The sequence below is a fragment of the Myotis lucifugus genome, unplaced genomic scaffold (assembly GCF_000147115.1).
Source record: "Myotis lucifugus unplaced genomic scaffold, Myoluc2.0 scaffold_328, whole genome shotgun sequence".
NCBI lineage: Eukaryota > Metazoa > Chordata > Mammalia > Chiroptera > Vespertilionidae > Myotis > Myotis lucifugus.
The window spans coordinates 774,649-793,512 of record NW_005871376.1 but is presented as its reverse complement, the minus strand read 5'-3'; the positions used below and the strand labels follow the sequence as shown (position 1 = coordinate 793,512).

General features: G+C 44.2%; 1 pseudogene; it reads right to left on the bottom strand.

Annotated features, from left to right (window-relative positions):
- Positions 1 to 12,745: 12,745 nt before the first annotated feature.
- LOC111828302 lies at positions 12,746 to 13,178 on the bottom strand (annotated as a pseudogene).
- Between the last annotated feature and the right edge of the window lie 5,686 nt (positions 13,179 to 18,864).

Here is an 18,864-nt window from a genome sequence, read left to right as displayed (position 1 = left end):
ATATTTTTTCACATTGATATGTAATGGATCTCTATATATTAATCTTTTGTCATCTGTTGTAAATATTATTTCCTTGTTTGTTGCTTGACTCTTGTTTATTGGCATTTGATAAGAAACATTCAATTTTTTTGTTTTTCGTTTCTTTCTTTGCTTTTAATTTAGCAAGGCCTTTCCCTCCTCAATGTCATATAAATATTTTATATTAATCTTCTCATTCTTTTATATTTTTGTATTTCATGTTTAACTACTTGAGCTGTTGGAATTTTTTTGAATAGTCAGTTGTCCTAGCCTTTAAATCTCTTTTATCATATAGTAAATATTTACTCATTGTTATAGTTGTTCCTGGACTGCCAATTATGTTTCACTGAGCTGTTTATTCTCGTGACAGAACTATGTTTTCATTATTGTAGCTTTGAAAATTAGATAGGACATGCTCTTCTCCCCTTCACACCCCATTAACTTTCTTTTGAAAAAAATTTCTTGACTATTCAGCTACAATCATTCTTCCAAATGATATTTAGACTTATTTTGTAAACTTTCACTGAAAACTCAAAAATTTTTATTGGAATTACTTTACACCTATAAATATATTTAAAGAGAAAGGATATTTTTATATTGTATGACTAGTGTCCCAGTGCACAAAATTCATGCACATTAAAAGAGAATTAATTAGAGGAAATATTTTAATATTGCTATTTGCCCTTTCTCTATAATAGAAGTGTCAGAGATGAAAGAAAATTAGTAAAATGTATATGAAAATCTCCCTCCTGTCAGAGTCTGGGGCGCGCTGCAGGACCCAGAGTCAAGTCCCCACCAACCTGTGTGCCTCAAAATTGCACAAGACCCAGACCTGGCTGGCCCCACCCCCGTCAAGCCCTGCAGGGCATGGGGAGGCACAGCCTTAGGTCCTCCAGCCCAGCCCCAGGTCCTCTGGCCCCGGCGTAAGGGCAGGAGAGCATGAGGGTGTGATGACCATTTGCATATTAGTTCTTTATTATATAGGATTTTAACTAGGTATATCGGTATCCCTTCATTGATTCAACTTTTTTTTTTTTAAACATCAAGACTTCTGCCCTAGCCGGTTTGGCTCAGTGGATAGAGCATCGGCCTGCAGACCAAAGGGTCCTGGGTTCAATTCCAGTCAGGGGCACATACCTTGGTTGCAGGTTCCTCCCTGGTCTGGGCCCTGGTCAGGGCTCATGCAGGAGGCAACCAATTGATGTATTTCTCTCACATCAATGTTTCTCTCTGTCTTTCCCTCTCTCTTCCACTCTCCCTAAAAATCAATGGAAAAATATCTTGGGGTAAGGATTAACAAAAATAAACAAAAAAACAAAAAACATCAAGACTTCGTTAATATTAAAATTTTATCATTTTCTCCATATATATTTATGATTTAATGTAGCTCTCATTTTAAGTTGACTTAGATGTGTTTTTATGTTGTTTTTTTACTTGAAAACTTTACTTGTTTAGATTATGGTAAAATCTGTAACCATAAAATTTATCACTTAAAACCATTTTAAGTGTATAATTCAGCAGCATTAAGTACATTCACATTGTTGTGCAACTATCACCACCATCCATCTCCAGAGCACTCTCATCTTGCAATTCTGAAACTCCCAATTAACCAATAACTCCCCATTCTCCCCTCTCCTCAGCCCCTGGCAACCAGCATTCTACTGTATGTCTCAGTGAATTTGACTACTTACTCCAAGTACTTCATGATATATCTCTTCAAGTTCCTGCTTTCAATAATTTTGAGTATATACACAGAAGTGGAATTGTTAGATTTCAGGGGTCCTCAAACTATGGCCGTGGGCCACATGCAAATACAAATATTGTATTTGTTCCTATTTTGTTTTTTTACTTCAAAATGAGATATGTGCAGTGTGCATAGGAATTTGTTCATAGTTTTTTTTAAACTATAGTCCGGCCCTCCAACGGTCTGAGGGATAGTGAACTGGCCCCCTGTTTAAAAAGTTTGAGGACCCCTGGATTATATAATGACTAGAGGCCCAGTGCAAAAATTTGTGCAAGACTAGGCCTTCCTTACCCCAGCTGCCAGCACTGGCTTCCCTCTGGCACCCAGGACCTGGGCTTCCCTCGCAGCCCCGGCTTTGTCTGGAAGGTCGTCCAGAAGAATGTCCAGTCTAATTAGCATATTATGCTTTTATTATTATAGATTCCATTTTTAATTTTTTGAGGAATCTTCATACTGTTTTGTTTTTGTTTTTAAAGAAAATTGAATTTATTTAAGGAAAGGAGGCATCCCACGCCTCCTGCTTGCTCCAGCTCCATGGCTGCCGGCCGCCATCTTGGTTGGGTTAATTTGCATATAGTCACTCTGATTGGCTGGTGGGTGTGGCTTAAGGCATAGCGAAGGTACGATCAATTTGCATGTTTGTCTTTTATTAGTGTAGATATATCTATTGATTTCACAGAGGAAGAGGAAATAGAACATCAATGATGAGAGAGAATCATTGATCGGCTGCCTCCTGCACTCCCCACACTGGGGATCAAGCCCACAACCCAGGCATGTTCCCTTGACCAGAATCAAATTCAGGACCCTGGAAGTCTGCAGGCCGATGCTCTATCCACTGAGCTAAACCAGCTAGGGCCCAAGAGCTACTTTTCATGAAAAAAATTAATGTTAAATAAAATATTCTGCTGTTTTAGAAATTATTTTCTCATAAAATCATCTGGGTCTAGTACATGTCCAGAAAGTAATTATTCTTTGATAACATTTGCAAAATTTTCATTGTTATTTGTCTCTTTGTATTTTTTTATAAATTTAAATACCTTATATATTCTGAAAAGCTATCCATTTTATCAGTGCATTCAAGTTGGTTAGCATAGTCTTATACATGGTACTCGTACTTTTAAAAAATACCTTTCTATGTACAATTATATCCCTTTCCTTACATTATTGGCCATTTTTCTCTTTGACCCACATCTGTCAAGGTTTAGTTCCAGAAAATAATGTCCTTCTAACTGGGGTAAGCAAAAAGGAAACTATGTCAGTGTGGAAAATAACTTACAGAATTGTTGGGAAGACTGAAGAAATAGACAAGGTTGAACTCTCAAAGACAGCTTTGAGAGGCACATGCAGGCACTCAGGGAGTCCTTACTATAGATTTACTTCCCACCCGCCCCCCAACCCCATCCCACCTTTTAGCTCTTTGTAAAAATCATCTCAATGATGTTTCACAAAACACCACAAGGTAGGGTAAAAACAAAAACAAAGACCATGACCACATACAGGCCAAAGGACAAGGACCTGACATCATTCTCCAAGTGCAAGGTAACCACAGGTCAAAGCAGAGTTGGGATGAGCCACTAGGGTTTTTTTAAACTTTATTTTTATTGTTGACACTATTAAAGATGTCCCCCCCTCCCTCCTTTGCCTCCACCTAATCCTCACCCACTCCTTCCCTTTGGTCATCACCACACTGTTGTCTGTGTCTATGGGTTATGCATATATGATCTTTTGGCTAATCCCTTCACCCTTTTTCACTCTGTTTCTCCTTCCTCCCTCCCCTCTGACAGTTGTCAGTCTATTCCATGTATCCATGCGGCTGTTTCTATTTTATTCATCAGTTTATTTTGTTCATTAGACTCCATATTTAAGTGAGATCATATGGTATTTTTCTTTCTCTGACTGGCTTAGTTCACCTAGCATAATAATCAATGAACCACTAGTTCTTGGTGGTCATTGCAAATACCTAAGACCCTCTTCCAAGAAACTTGAATTGTTCACATCTGTGGGTCAGTCTGGTGTCTGAGGAATCTGGGCCTGGAGTCAGAGTGGGACACAGTTGGTTTTGAGGGAATGCCTGACCTACACCGTGTCTGGGTTATTTGAATGGTTTGAGGGGCTGGTGCTCATCTGAAAGACATTGGAGAGGCAGCTGGAGTAAACTACTGAGAAACTTGGACTCCAGTCTCTTCCTGTAGTTTTCCTTTCCTTTCTGTTGGCTTGTTAGTCTTTTCCTGATCTGATTTGTAAGAGCTCTTTGTGAATTTTGTATGTGGGGGTGTTATTGGCTATATGCAATACACTATTCTATATGTGGGGTCTCTTGATGAAAAAATTATTTTTTGTTTTCTTTTAAATATAGTTAACGTTGCCGAAACCGGTTTGGCTCAGTGGATAGAGCGTCGGCCTGCGGACTCAAAGGTCCCAGGTTCGATTCCGGTCAAGGGCATGTACCTGGGTTGCGGGCACATCCCCAGTAGGAGATGTGCGGGAGGCAGCTGATCGATGTTTCTCTCTCATCAATGTTTCTAACTCTCTCTCTCTCCCTTCCTCTCTGTAAAAAATCAATAAAATATATTTTAAAAAAATAAATAAATAAATATAGTTAACGCTATCAATCTTTTGTCATAAAGCTTGTGTCTTTTCTATCATATTTCTGACCTTGGCTTGTTTTTGGTCAAAAAGATACTTTCCTGTATTTCCTCTATTATTTTTTCTCCCATTGATTTTTAGAGGGAGTGGAAGGAAGGGAGGGAGGAATAAGAAGGGAGAGAGAGAGAGAGAGAGAGAGAGAGAGAGATGAGAGCCACATCGATTGGTGGCTTCCCACACGCACTTCGATAAGGGTGAGGGGTGGCGAGTGGAGATCCTGCAACCCAGGTACATGTCCTTGACCAGGAATCGAACCTGAGACCCTTCGGTGTGTGGGCTGATGCTCTGACCATGGAGCAACACCGGCCAGGGCTGTTTTATTAATTTTTTTAAATTCACCTGAAATTTGTTCTATGCAAAGTATTGTGTCATAATCTAATTTAATTCAGTTGCCCCAGCACTATTGATTGGATAGTCTGTCCTTTCTCCATTGACCTCAGACGTCACTTCTGTCATGTAGGAAGTTTATAATAAGCAAACGAGATTTCTGAGGGCCTGCAATGGGAACCTGCATAGAGGGCACCCTTCCAGGTTCTCTGATTCTGCGCCTTCAGTTGACTTGCGGTCTTACACAACTCCGTAATTGTAGGTAACTAAAAGCAATTCAGAATAAGTCTTGTCTGCAGACAAGTGAATAAATTCTGCCAGTGGAAGTTCAATGACTTCCCCCTCCAACTGTGGAAGAAACCAGCTTTGTCGCCATTTGCATGTTCCTTTCAATATTCCTGGTCTATCAGCCTGGCCATTCTTTGGGTTACTCTTTGAACTGGTTTGGTTGCAAAAACTTACCAGTCCCCTCATTAATAATGACAGATAAAATTTTTAACATGTGTTTACTTTATGTCTGTATGAAAGTGATGATTTTACCCTTACTAGTATTTAACATTATGCTTTAATAGTTACATATCAAGGACATATAGCTTTAAGCAAACCCAAAGGGAAATGACTATTAGGTCATAATTATTCACTTATATAAGTTTTCCCATGTGAGAAGTCATAATAGGATCCAATTCACAAATCTTTAGACTTTTTTCAGGAGCACAGTCCTGAGTACAGAGCACACGTATGTACGACCGTGCTTTGGCTGGCCCAGGGGAAAAACAGACAGAATACATATTCTGATCTGTTTCATCAGCATCACAGGGAACCTTTCCAACATTGTGATGATGGTGTAATCAACACTGAGCATCTGGAAGGAAGGCGCCTGACTCAGAGGAAAAGACATGAGCTTTTCAGAAGCTCCATTCATCCATTCATCCCTCAACACGTACTTACTGAGCACCTGCAAAGTGCAGCACTCGATGCTAAAATGCAGCCGGGAAATAAAGACGCGGTGTCTTTGGTCTACTTGAAACTAATGTCCTACTTCCACAGGTGGAACCGACCCCGTGGGCCCTGCACAGAGGGGTGTGCTGGGGGGGCTACTATGAAATGATACACGATAAGAGATGTGATATGCTCACTAGATATGAACAGGTCAGAAAGCAAGTCGTAATGCTGCCTCCTGTCTTAGCCAGGTTGGGGACAAGGGAGGAGCCCAGCCTGGAGGAGAGTGAGGAGCCCCACTTCTCCCCACTGCGGGCAGAGGCACATTGTCAGTGCTGGCAGAGAGGGCCTGGCACCTTCCTGGACACCCCAGACTCTTGAGTTGGTCGTCTGTGAGGGCTCCAGTGGGTGTGGTGACTAGCTGTCTGCAGAGGCGAACCTCCTTCAAGGGGCCCCTGGGGGAAGCCATGGTGTCACTTATTTATAGTTCAAGGTCTGTGGGCTCTACTAATGTAGTAGACAATTTGATGACTAAAGGAAGACAGTCTCATCACCACGTAGCATTGGTCTGGGGAGCCCAAGCCCTTAAAGGACAGTTTTCCTAAGGACTTTCTGTCACTACAAAAACACAGTAGCTGCTCTCAAGGTATTTAACCATCTACTTGAGAAGACAAGACTTGGGTAGGTAGGAAGTCTAAGTATGACACGTCAGCTAATGAGTTATGGATAGGTCCAGAGGATCACTGAGGAAAGCTTGAAGGAGGAGATGGGCATGAGGTGGGCCTTGGAGAGGTCAGCTTTGGAAGCAGGGTAAAGGAGGGCATTCCAGGGCAGGGGGAGGGGAGGCCCTGGGACAGAGTGGGGATTGTACCAGAAGACTCTCAGGCAGTGCAGTGAGGGGGCCTGACCGTGGGAAATGCTATTCTCAAGTGTGAGACTAGGAGTGGAGGTGGCTCCCACAGTGGTACTCTTCCTGAGAAGGGGCAGTCAGTTACCCCCATGTGACCAGTGGCCCTTCTTTGGCCAACCAGCGTAGGAAATCGCCCTAAAGCCCCTCATTTCAGAGGCCTCTCCCTCTCACATCCTATCAAAAAATACCCAGACTGTACCTGCAATGGACTGGACCCAGGCCAGCCTTTCAGGAAGGCCCCATACTCCCACCAGCTGCTTCCCTCTCCCACAGGATCAACCCGGGAAGTCCCTGGTGGCCTGGAGGGGACCCTGAAAGTGGGACACAGGGTTTGTTAGAGGGAAGGTGCTGCCTAGGCCCAGCTGATAAAGACAGAGATACCAAGCCCCAGTCCTTATGATAGGGGCAGAAATAGACTTTTGGGGACCAGCTGTAATTGTAAGAAATATTAATCATGCTCTATTAACCGTGATTGTTTTGTTCTGATTAAAGAAGGTACATTCTAACCTGGCTGGGAGTTGCATGTGGGACTGGGAGCTCACCTGGAAATTTGTCCCATCTTTTCCATCCGGGAGCTGCCTATTATCATGAAAAGATTAACAACCTTGTTGCAGAAACCAGAGCCACCAGCCCTTTGAAGACCCCCAGCCCTTTGCATATCACCAGCCTTTTGAAGACCCCCAGCCTTTGCAAATCTCCAGCCCACATTAACTGTAAATTGCCCATTTGGCATACCCTTTTGCCTGCTTCCCCATGTAATCTTTGTCCTTCTACCCAATATAAGCAGCTGGTTTATGGTGGGGGGCAGAGCAGATTTTTGTGGATGACCTGCTGCTCTCCCATATCTGCTCATGTATGATTCAACCCTGTCTCTGCTTAATTGGCTCAGGTAGTGACAGGCAGCCCAGATCCATTGATTGTCTGATTACCCTTAGACTTGGGGAAGATGAATCGAGAGCACATGGAGGGAAAGAACAGAGGCCTAGAGTCTCTGGCTTAGGTGCAGCCCACCATTCACTAGCTGTGTGCCTTGGGCAAGTCTGTCACACTCTCTGTGCCTCAGTGTCCTCATCTAAAAAATGGGGATATAATTCCCTACTTCATGAAACATTCGTGAGGATAAAAGGGGAGAACGCATATAAAGAACATAGAAGAGCAGATAGCAAAGACAAAAGAAGCAAGTTACTATCAATTAATCCAGTGAGTTTTAAATATTTACTAACAGACTCATTCCTAAAGCAGCTCCACAGAATACAGGTTGAAGCCACTGCTCCAAACCCCTTGACCTGAGAGTGGAATTCCTTCTGCCGTGGCCCTAACCTGGCACCATGGGTCCAAATGTTTGCTGATAGGTCTCTGTGGTTCCCTAGATGGCCCAGGAGGGAACGGGCCATCCCATCCCTGGGAGCTGGCCTTATGCTGGGCAGAAAACTGCCTCTGGTCGCTGGATCCATCTTCCCTCTAGAACAGCCGTGGGCAAACTACGGCCCTCGGGCCAGATCCCGCCCGTTTGAAATGAATAAAACTAAAAAAAAAAAAGACCGTACCCTTTTATGTAATGATGTTTACTTTGAATTTATATTAGTTCACACAAACATTCCATCCATGCTTTTGTTCCAGCCCTCCGGTCCAGTTTAAGAACCCATTGTGGCCCTCGAGTCAAAAAGTTTGCCCACCCCTGCTCTAGAACCATGGAGGTTGAGGCTCCCCAGCCTTTCCACCCACATCCGCCTGGGGTTGCTTTGAAAAATAATTACACCCATATATGCCTCCATCTAGAATGAGACAGTCTGTCTGAGTTCCCAAGAGGGTCCACCTTGATCTTAGCAGGTCCTTTCCGTACTAACAAAGCCCCCTGCCCAGGTAGGCATCCTGGGCAAGACCCAGGAGAAGAGGGAGGTGAGAGGCCCAGGAAGACACCCTCGTTTTTCCTCTTAGGTCTCGAAAGCCTCCCCTGTGAAGAGCAAGAACCTGGCCTTGTCCCAGGCCTGCTTTTCCTTCCTTGGCTGATGTTCGCAAATGCTCTGAAACACGGGCCAGGTGTCTGGCAGCTCCCAGTGCGCAATTGGTGTCTGTCGGTGGTTTCAGGCCTCCTCTGGGCAGCGCTAGGCAGTCAGCCCTCAAACTAAACGCTGCTCAGAGGGATTGATTGGCGCAAGGACCTGTTGGCGAGGTGCTCTGTCGGCCCAGCCAGCAGCCATGAGCCAGGAGCAGGTATGAGGTGCGTAGGGCAGCTGATCTAAGGAGACGCTGCAGGGACACAACCAGATGTCACAGCTCGGGCTCAGGCAGGCTGGAGGATTTGATGAATGAGTTCTAGTCCCCCTCAAGGGAAATGGATGAGCTCAGAGTAAGCAGCCTCAGAGACTCATTGCAAATACCTCTTCCTCATTTCTGATCTCATTTCCCTCCAGTGTCCCTGCTGCTCACAGGTCTATCTTATTATAGATTCTATCACAGGCTGCCTGATTTCCCTGTTGGTTAAGTAAATACCCGTCTTTCCCATTAAACTGTGGAGGCAAACATGGTGTTGTATTTATCCTGGAAGAAATCCCTGGAGCTTAGGGTACTTTGCACATGGTGGGCCCAGTGGATGTTTAAATTGAATTGGTGCTATTCCAGTCACCTTTCCCAGAGGGACCAGTTAACGTTGTCTCCAGACCCAGTTTAGACCACTTACTGTTTTCTAATTGCACACAGAGGCGACAAGGGGCGATGCACCCTCACAGGGACACAGCACCTGGCCCGGAGAGGACTCCAGAGAATGTCTGTCAACGGAATGAATGAAGGGCCAGGGTGAGGCAAGGACATACGTGTCAAAGAGGCAGGATCCAAACAGTCCTGTGGCCATTGCCGTTTGGGTGAATTCTGAATAAGAGGTAGAGCTTGTTCAACAAAGGGCTGTCTGTGTCCACGGGCCTTTGGGTGAAGCTGGGAAGGTAGTGGCCCAGGACATTCCAGTGAGGGGGTCAGAAGACAGGCTTTGGGTTCAGGGAGATTTGGTTGGGAGATCTGAGGTTTGGCTAACTATGGACTCCAAGCTTCAGCTGCAAAGTGAGGATAGAGTCACAGGGAGAATGAAATGACATAGTGCTTGTCACATGCCTTCACAATGCTTAACACATACATAATCATGCTCAGTCACTGGAAGCTGTCATTGTCATCAAGAAGAAACTTGACACAGGGCTACATATACCTTTACAAATTAGTGTCTTTATATTTTTCAGGTAAATAATTCTAAAAGAGGAAGTTCTAGTCTTAATTTTTTTTTTAAATATATTTTATTGATTTTTTACAGAGAGGAAGGGAGAGAGATAGAGAGTTAGAAACATCAATGAGAGAGAAACATCGATCAGCCGCCTCCTGCACATCTCCTACTGGGGATGTGCCCGCAACCCAGGTACATGCCCTTGACCAGAATCGAACCTGGGACCCCCCAGTCCGCAGCCGACACTCTATCCACTGAGCCAAACCGGTTTTGGCCAAAGGAAATATTATTTCAGGATCAACTCCCCACGAAGCCAGTTTTCCTCCCTGTTGAATATTCTCTTGCCTTCTGTCCAGCTCTTGGAGATGCTGTAAGCTGCGTGACAAAGCCAAAGGAGGCATCCCACGCTGCCCCTGACATTTTCTGATCCAGCCCGAGACCCGCATGCTGTTCCCACCCCAACACCACTTGGTCACTTGTGCTCAGCGTTCCAGCAATCCCACCCGGTGTTAGTGCACCAGCCCCTGGGGCCCTTCTAAGCCTCAGTGCCTTTGCACATGGGATGCCCTTCTCCAGTTTCTCTCTCAAAGCTTTCGCTGATCATCACTCCTACCTGACAACCAGAGCCTATGTCTTGATTGTACTAGGGCGATTTTTAACTTATAGAGGTGGCCAGGTGATGACACAGAGGTCAATGCCATTGAGAGAAGAATGTACTACTTATAGTTTCCAAGTTAAAGGAGCACACACCACACCACCCGGGAAAGTACCAGAGTCTCGGGGGGGGGGCAGAAGGAATGAGGAGCATGCGTGTCCCAGAGCCATTACTGTGTTTTCCACTGTAGGGGAGGGGTGAGGCAGGTTAAACAGCTGAAGAAGTGTAGGATGGAGTCATTTGCATAATGTCAACAGGCTCTGGATTATAGGGGTGACCTCTAGTTTTCTGGTACCTGGCCCTGGGGTGATTAAGGCAGGGAGATATTGGCTGGTGGGTGGGAGTTAGACAAAGCAGATGGTTAGGGTACAGACTCGAGATTGGTTGGTTTGTATATGAAAAGTGTGTTGTTCCAAGGCAACCTGTTCACTATCTCTAGGCATCAGTTAACCCTGGGAAGAGCAGTTTGTCCCAGCCACAAGGCCCTCAAGATATCAAACCAAGATAAAATGCATAAAATAAAATACAGGATTAATATACCCTCCTCTTCACCCTAAAAATGCTTCAGTGGCTGAACTCAGCACACTGTTGGCAATCTTGTTGTGGTTGCTTGTTCTGATGCTAATCTTCCTTGCTCAGCTGTGAGTTCTTCAAGAACAGGTATTCATCTTTGTACCTCGGGCATTGGCAAGTGCCTGCCACCGATCTGTGTTTAATACAGTGATTCTCAGGCCTGACTGATCATTAGAATCTCATGGGAAGCATTTAAAAAATACTGCTGTCTAGGCCTGACCCGCAGAGATCCTGACTTAATTCATCTGGAGCGCATAAATTTCCACCGACTCCCTGAATCTCCCAGGAGAAATTTTCCAAAAGGAAGCCAAGGTTGTCGTCCCAGATGTGGTCATTAAAAACACAGCAGGAAATCCAGGTCCTGAAAGCCAGGAACTTGCCCTGGGCTGGGTTGCCTGTTATAGGAGCATCGCCTGCCCGTTCTGGTAGAACATTACCCGCTGAGCCTCGGCAGGCCTGCGGGCCCTGGGCTCCAACTAGGGTTGTTCTGCGATCTTCTGAGCCTCCAGGCCACACTCGTTGGGGAAGGTTCCCAGCCCCCTCTCTCTCCTGCTGGTGTCCATGTGCCTTTTTCTCTACACAGTCAAATGCTGTTCGTCTCCCCCAGACTCAGGTCTCAGCGGCTTCCCTGTCTGCCCTTCTGCATGTTCTCTGTGTGCCTCTCTATGCCTCTTCCGCAGTGCCTCACAGTGTATCTTGAAAGGTGGGAGAAACGGTAGGACAATCATCTCTGTGGTTTCTGCTCTTTTCCTTAGAATCTGTGGAAGAAGGAATGCCCCAAACCCACCCATTCTTCTTTTCCTGCTCTCTCCCACCTACACATTAGCTCCTCCCTAGAACTTCCTAGAACTTTCTCCAACTGTCTCCCCAACGACCAACGGCTACAGCCTCCGCTCCTGCCATTCCAGGAGCCTCCCCAACACTCTCACCCCTCAGCACTGCCAGATCCCGATTGCCTTAAAGGCGCGCACTGTGGGGCATCCTCGAGGGAGCTTGATCCCCACCTTTTCCGGCCCAGAAACCTGCCAGGATTTCTGACCTCCCTGCAGTCACCACCCAGCAGCTCCCACACTGCTCTGGGTAAGTGCCCCATCAGCATGAGGCAGGGACTTTCCATACCTAGAGACAGAGAATGAGCACATCTCAGGGAGGGACTGTGGCCTGGGGAACTTGATGGAGTTAGTGTTTAGGGCGTATTTTTGGTTTCTTCACTCTGCTGATTTGAGGCTACTTGTGGTGTTTCTGCATGCTTGTCTCCGAGCATCTCCGTTTCCCAGAAAGGGCACTTGGGCCCGTTTCTCGCTGCTAGAGCTCTGGACTGGGACCAGCATTACTGATTTCAGTTCACACAGCCTTACTTCCAACAGACTTAGGACATTCCCATCCTTTGTGGGGTCCTGACTTGCCTTTCCACGGGAAGAAGAATCCCTCCCTCCTGCCATCCTTAGACATGTAGGGAGAACTGGAGATTGGGGCTGTTCACGAAAGGAGGGGGTACATCACAGCTCTGTAGGCTCTAAGTTCAATCCTCACCTCCATGACGACAGAAAAATACTCAACCTTCTGAGAACAGCAGCAAATGAACCTGAAACATGCCACTGGGGGCTTCCGTCCTGTGGATGAAGGGATTTGGTTTTCTGTTTGTTTGTTTTGTTTTGAGCATTTAAAATATATTTTAATGAGAACACTTTCTCACCATCTTTACATAAAAATGATTTGCACTTTTTAATCTGAAACAGCTCTGGTATTAGGACTTAATTCTCCCTGGTCCATGGGGCTTAGATGCCACCGCTCTACTGACTCCCCAGCGCTCACGAGGCCCGTGGGAGCCATGTCCTCCTCCGCGGGAAGTCCTGGTGGCAACCTCCAGGGCTTGATTCTCATCAAATGTTTAGTCACTTTCAGTTTCGCACTCACCGAAGGGATGTTCTTGTGACCTTGAGGAGTATGTGCTTTTTCTAATCCAAGCATCATTATCACATATTTCCCCCAATGTGGATCCCACCATATTCTGCATGATCTTCAGGTGAAGGCTGAAACACTTTATCTGGAATTCTGGAGGAATCCAATCTATACACACGCGAGCCTCTCCATCTTTTGTCACAGTATGTGGTCTGCCTGGGGGCCTCTGAACTGTTGAGGGCAAAATTCTGGCCATGATTTGGTGACTGGCCTCTGCAGAGGCAGGAGTTAGTTGCTCAAGGTTATTAAGCTTGAACTTCCTGCCGACAAGGAAGCTGAGCCTGAAGGGATTTGTTAATACAATTTGTGGCTGAAGAAATGGGCTTATTAGTCAATGGTTGGGTGCTGAGACCAACAAGCTGAGGCTCCTAGAAAGGAGAATTTGTGTCCCTAAAAGAAGTGGCCCAGGTCCCCAACTTCTTGCCAGAGTCTGCAGAACCCTTGGATTAAAGGAGTGGTTGGGGCAGGGGCAGTGCTGGGCTTGTCCCATAGACACTCTCCTAGTTTCCTCACTCTTAGGGGAGGTACCTGCTCACACATAGGGCCCTGGAGCTCTCTCTGCCCTGCTCCTACACCCCACCCCTGTCACCACCACTAACTCCTGAATCTTCTGTTCGATAAATTAAAAGATCTACAATTCAACATGCAATAGAAGGAAAGTAGGATTTTAAAAAATAACAACAAAAGAAATTGCATTTTGATACTTTTACATTCCAAGACAATTTTCAACTTGGTTATCTGATATCAGTGGTGCTACAATTAGTAGTCAATAACACAAAATGGCCCAGATGCATTTTAGGAGACTTTGGGGATTCTTTTCTGTTCTTTATTTTTATTTTTTCAATTACAGCTGACATTCAATATTGTATTAGTTTCAGGTGCACAGCATAGTGGTTAGACAATCATATACTTTCCAAAGTGATCCCCTGATATTTCCAGTACCCACCTGGCACCATAAAAAGTTATTACAATATTATTGACTATATTCCCTATGCTATGCTTTAGATCCCTGTAACTATTTTGTAACTGCCAATTTGTACTTTTTAATCCTTTCATCTTCTTCACCCATTCTTCCAAGCTCCCTTCCACCTGGCAACTATCAGTGTGTTCTCTGTATCTTTGACTTGTTTCTATTTTGTTTGTTCATTTAGTTTTTTAGATTCTACATGTAAGTGACATCTTATGGTATTTGTCTTTCTCTGTCTTATTTCACGTAGCATAATACTCTAAAGGTCCATCTATGCTGACACAAATGACAAGATTTCATTCTTTTTTAAGTAGCTTTATATCTTTTAATGTTTTTATTGATTTCAGAGAAGAAGAGAGAGGAAGAGATAGAAACACCAATGATGAGAGGGAATCATCGTTTGGCTGTCTCCTGCACACTCCCTTCTGGGGATTGAGCCTGCATGCTGGGCATGTGGCCTGACCCGGAAATGAACTTCATTTTCTGAAGTTTTGTCCTGTTCTTTCACTTGGGACGTGTTTCTTTGTCTCCTCACTTTGGTTGACTTCCTGTGTTTGTTTCTACTTATTAGGTAGATCTTCTATGTCTCCCACTCCTGGCAGGGTGTCTTATGTAGTAGGTTCCCTTTAGCACCCAGTGGCACAGGACCCTGGTCACCTGAGTTACTGATGTCCCTTGCATGGGTTATGTGTGCCCTCCTATTATAGTTGAGCCTTGATTGCTGTTGGCATTTCAGTGGGTGGAATTGACCCTCATGCTGACTGGCTGTGGAGATTGGTCATGACGTTAGGGGACAAGCTGTTGGGGGGGGGGGCTGACCCAATGGAGTGAGATTCACTGTAGAAGGGCTCTGGTGTCTGCCTGGTCCTCTCTTTGAGTGTGTCATTTGTGGAGCCAATTGGTGGTGCTCTAATGTGGTCTGAAGCTGGTCACCAAGTTTGGTTCTGGGACCTCTTGGAGGGGCTCTGGTGCAGGCCTAGGTCAGCTTCTGCCTATATCCAGCCCAGGGCCACCTGCTAGAAGCTACAAAGTGGTCTGCAGTTGGTAGCTGCCTGTGGTTGGCTTCTTTCCTGTTCTTTAAATATGAAGGACAACAAAAGGTCAGAATATTCTTTTTACAACATGCTATCTGTAAACTAGAGGCTCTATGCACAAATTCATCCCTCAGCCTGGCCTTCAGGATCAGGCCAAAACTGACTCTGATATCCCCTGAGGTGTCCTGGATTGCGAGACGTGCAGGCCAGGCCAAGGGACCCCACTGGTGCACTATCGGGGCCAGGGAGGAACACAAGAGGTTGGCCAGCCAGGGAGGGACCACAGGAGGGCTCCAGGGTGTGTCTGCCCTGTCTTGCTCAGTCCTGATCGGCTGGACCCCAGCAGCAAGCTAACCTACCAGTCGGAGCATCTGCCTCCTGGTGGTCAGTGCATGTCATAGTGAGCGGTTGAGCAGCCTCAGCATATCATTAGCATATTACACTTTGGTTGGTTGAACAGACTACTGGACACTTAACATATTAGGCTTTTATTATATAGGATGTGTGTGCTTGTTCATTTATTTATTCAGCATGTACTATGTTCAAAGTATTGTGGGGAATGCAGAAATAATTGGGGCCCTCACAGGACTAATTATGTACACAGAAATCTAGAACAGAAGGAATATATTGATGAATGCTATTGAGGGAGAGACAAATACTTCCCCTAAAGCTTAATAGAGGTGGAGGTTTGACCTTTAGGAAGTTTATATCGAACTCCTCCCTCCTTTATTTCCTTCCTTCTTTATTTTATTATTATTATTTTTTAATTTTCACCTATGAATATGTTTTTACTGATTTTGGAGAGAGAGAGAGAGAGAGAGAGAGAGAGAGAGAGAGAGAAACATCGATGTGAGAAAGAAACATTGATTAGTTGCTTCCCATACATGCCCCAACCAGGGATCAAACCCACAACCTTTTGGTGTATTGGATGATGCTCCAATCAACTGAGCCACCTGGCCAGGGCTCCTCCTTCTTTAAATGATAACTGAACACCTGCTGTTTCCCAGGCACTGTGCTAGGTTCCAGACACACCAATTCACAGGATACACATGGCCCTTCCCCCATAAGGGTAACACAAGTAAATGGCAAATAAAAAAATGGCCTGATACCTACTATCCTGGTGGAAGGATTACAGATACTGTGTGTGGATGAGAGGATATCCAAGAAGGTTCTCTGAATAAAGTGATGTTTAAATAACACCTAAAGGATGAGTAGAATTAGCCAGATGGTGTGGAGAGCAGCTACAGTGTTTGGACAGGTTCAAGCCTCGGACTAATGAGAGGGCACAGTCCTCTCATTGCCACGTGCAAGTCCCAGCTTGGAGGGCAGAGCCCTCCAGCATAATTATAGCCAACAGCTGTAGTTGTAAGTTTGAACCTATGGTCCAAACATGTGGCCCCACGTGCCTGAGTGATGTGGGCTTGATTGAGTTCAGTTGCATGTAATTGAGTAGGATCGAAACCCATGAGAATGTTGTAAACATCTTGATCACACCCTTACTTTGCCTCGTGGAATCTGGCTATAAAATAAAGACACGGCTTGTAGTCCGTGGCGCTGTCTCTCCATCAGAGAGGGCAGCATCCCACCCAGCCTCAGCTTTATTCTCTTGTCTGTCTTTTCTAATCCTTCACTGCTCCCACTCAGGTTCACCCTTGGCTGTGCTGGCGCCGCACAAGATGGATCATGGGGCAGGAGAGAATGGCACTCCTTGCAGAGAGAACAGCTTATGCTAAAGACTAGAGTGGGAGAACACAGACAATTGGCAGGGTGGAGAAGAGTAGGCTAGTAACTCAAACAAGTAGAATCATACCATATTTGTCTTTTTGTGACTGGCTTATTTCCCTTAGCATAATGTCCTCAAGGTTCGTCCATGTTGTAGCATGTATCAGAATTATACCACATGTTCTTTATCCATTCATCTGTTGATGGGCACATGATTTGTTTTCACTTTTTGGCTTCAATGAACACTAGCAAGTATGTGCTCTAGTCACTGCTTCAAATTCCTGTGAGTGTATGTCTGAGAATGGAAGTGCTGGATCATATGGTAATTCTGTTTTGCTTTTTAAGAAACCACCAAACTGTTTTCTATAGTGGCTGCACCACTTTACATTCTCACCAGCAATTTACAAAGGTTCAAATTTCTTCATAAGCTCGACAACACTTGTTAGTGTGTGTGTGTGTGTGTGTGTGTGTATAGCTGTGTGTATGTGTGTGTTTACTTATAGCCATCATAATGGGTGTGAAGCGGTATCTCGTTGTGGTTTTTATTTACATTGCCCTAATGACTAGTGATGTAGAGCATTTACTCATGTGCTATTGGCCACGTGTATATCTTTGGAGAAATGTCTATCCAAGTATTTTGCACAATTTGTAATTGGATTGTGTGTTTTGCTGTTGTCGAGTTGTGGAAGTTCTTTATATATTCCATATATTAATCCTTATCAGGCATATGATTTGCAAATATTTTCTCTCATTCTGAAGTTGTCTTTTCACTGTCTTGATAGAGTTCTTTGATGCTAAAAGTTTTAAATTTTGGTGAAGTGCAACTTCTCTATTTTTTATATTGTTGTCTGTGTCTTTGGTGTCATATTCAAGAAATTATTGACAAATCCAATGTGATAAAGCTTTCCCCTTATATTCTCTTCTAAGAGTTGTATAGTTTTAGCTTTTACATTTAGTTTTTTTAAAATCTATTTTGAGTTATTTTTTGACCATACATGTAATGGTTTATTTCTAAGCTCTCTAATCTATTCCACTGGTCTATGTGTCTGTCTTTATGCCAGTACCACACTGTTTTGATTATCATAAATTTGTAGTAACTTTTGAAAGCTGGAACTGTGTGACTCCTCCAACTTTATTCTTCTTTTCAAGATTGTGTTAGTTATTTGGGGTCCCTCAAGATGAATTTTAGGATGGATTTTTCCATTTGTGTGGAAAGCATCACTGGTATTTTGATAGAGATTGCACTGAACCTGTAGATTGCTTTGGGTAGTACTGACATCTTGACAACATTAAGTTTCCAATCCATGAACGCAGATTTCTTTTTTAAACTTCTTTCAGCATTGTTTTGTAGTTTTCCATGTAAAAGTCTTCCTCCTCCTCAGTGAATTCATAAGTATCTTATTCTTTTTTAATATATTGTTAATGGAATTGTTTACCTAATTTCTGTTCAAATTGTTCATTGTTGATGTATGAAAAATGCAGCTGATTTTTGTGTGTTGAATTTGTACCGTGCAACTTTGCTAAATTCACTTCTTAGCTTTGTTTGAATTATTAGTTTTCTACATATAAAATCATGTCATCTGCAAACTGAGATAATTTTACTTCTTCCTCTCCAATTTCCTTTTATTTGTTTTTCTGGTCTAATTGCTCTGGCTGGAACTTCTAATAGTGTGTTGAATAGAAGTAGTGAAAGTGGGCATCCTTATGGTCATGGGCTGAATTATGTCCCCCCCAAAATTTACATGTTGAAGCCTTAACCCCAGTGCCCGAGAATATGACTGTATTTGAAGGTAGAGCCTTTAAATAAATGATTATGTAAAAATGAGACCAGTAGGATAGGCCTTAATTCAATCTTACTAGTGTCCTTATAAAAAGGACATTTAGACACACAAAGAGACACCAGAGGAAAGATTATGTGAGGACACAGTGAGAAGGCAGCCATCTGCAAGCCAAGGAGAGAAGCCAACCCTGCTGACAACGTATACGAAATACCCATAGCTAACAACATACTCAATGGTGAAAGACTGAAAATTTTTCCTGAAGATCAGGAACAAAACAAGGGTATTAGTTTTCCAGTGATTTTATAGTAAAATACCACAGACTGGGTGGCTTAAACAACAGAAATTTATTTTTTCATAGTTCTGGAACAACTGGATAGC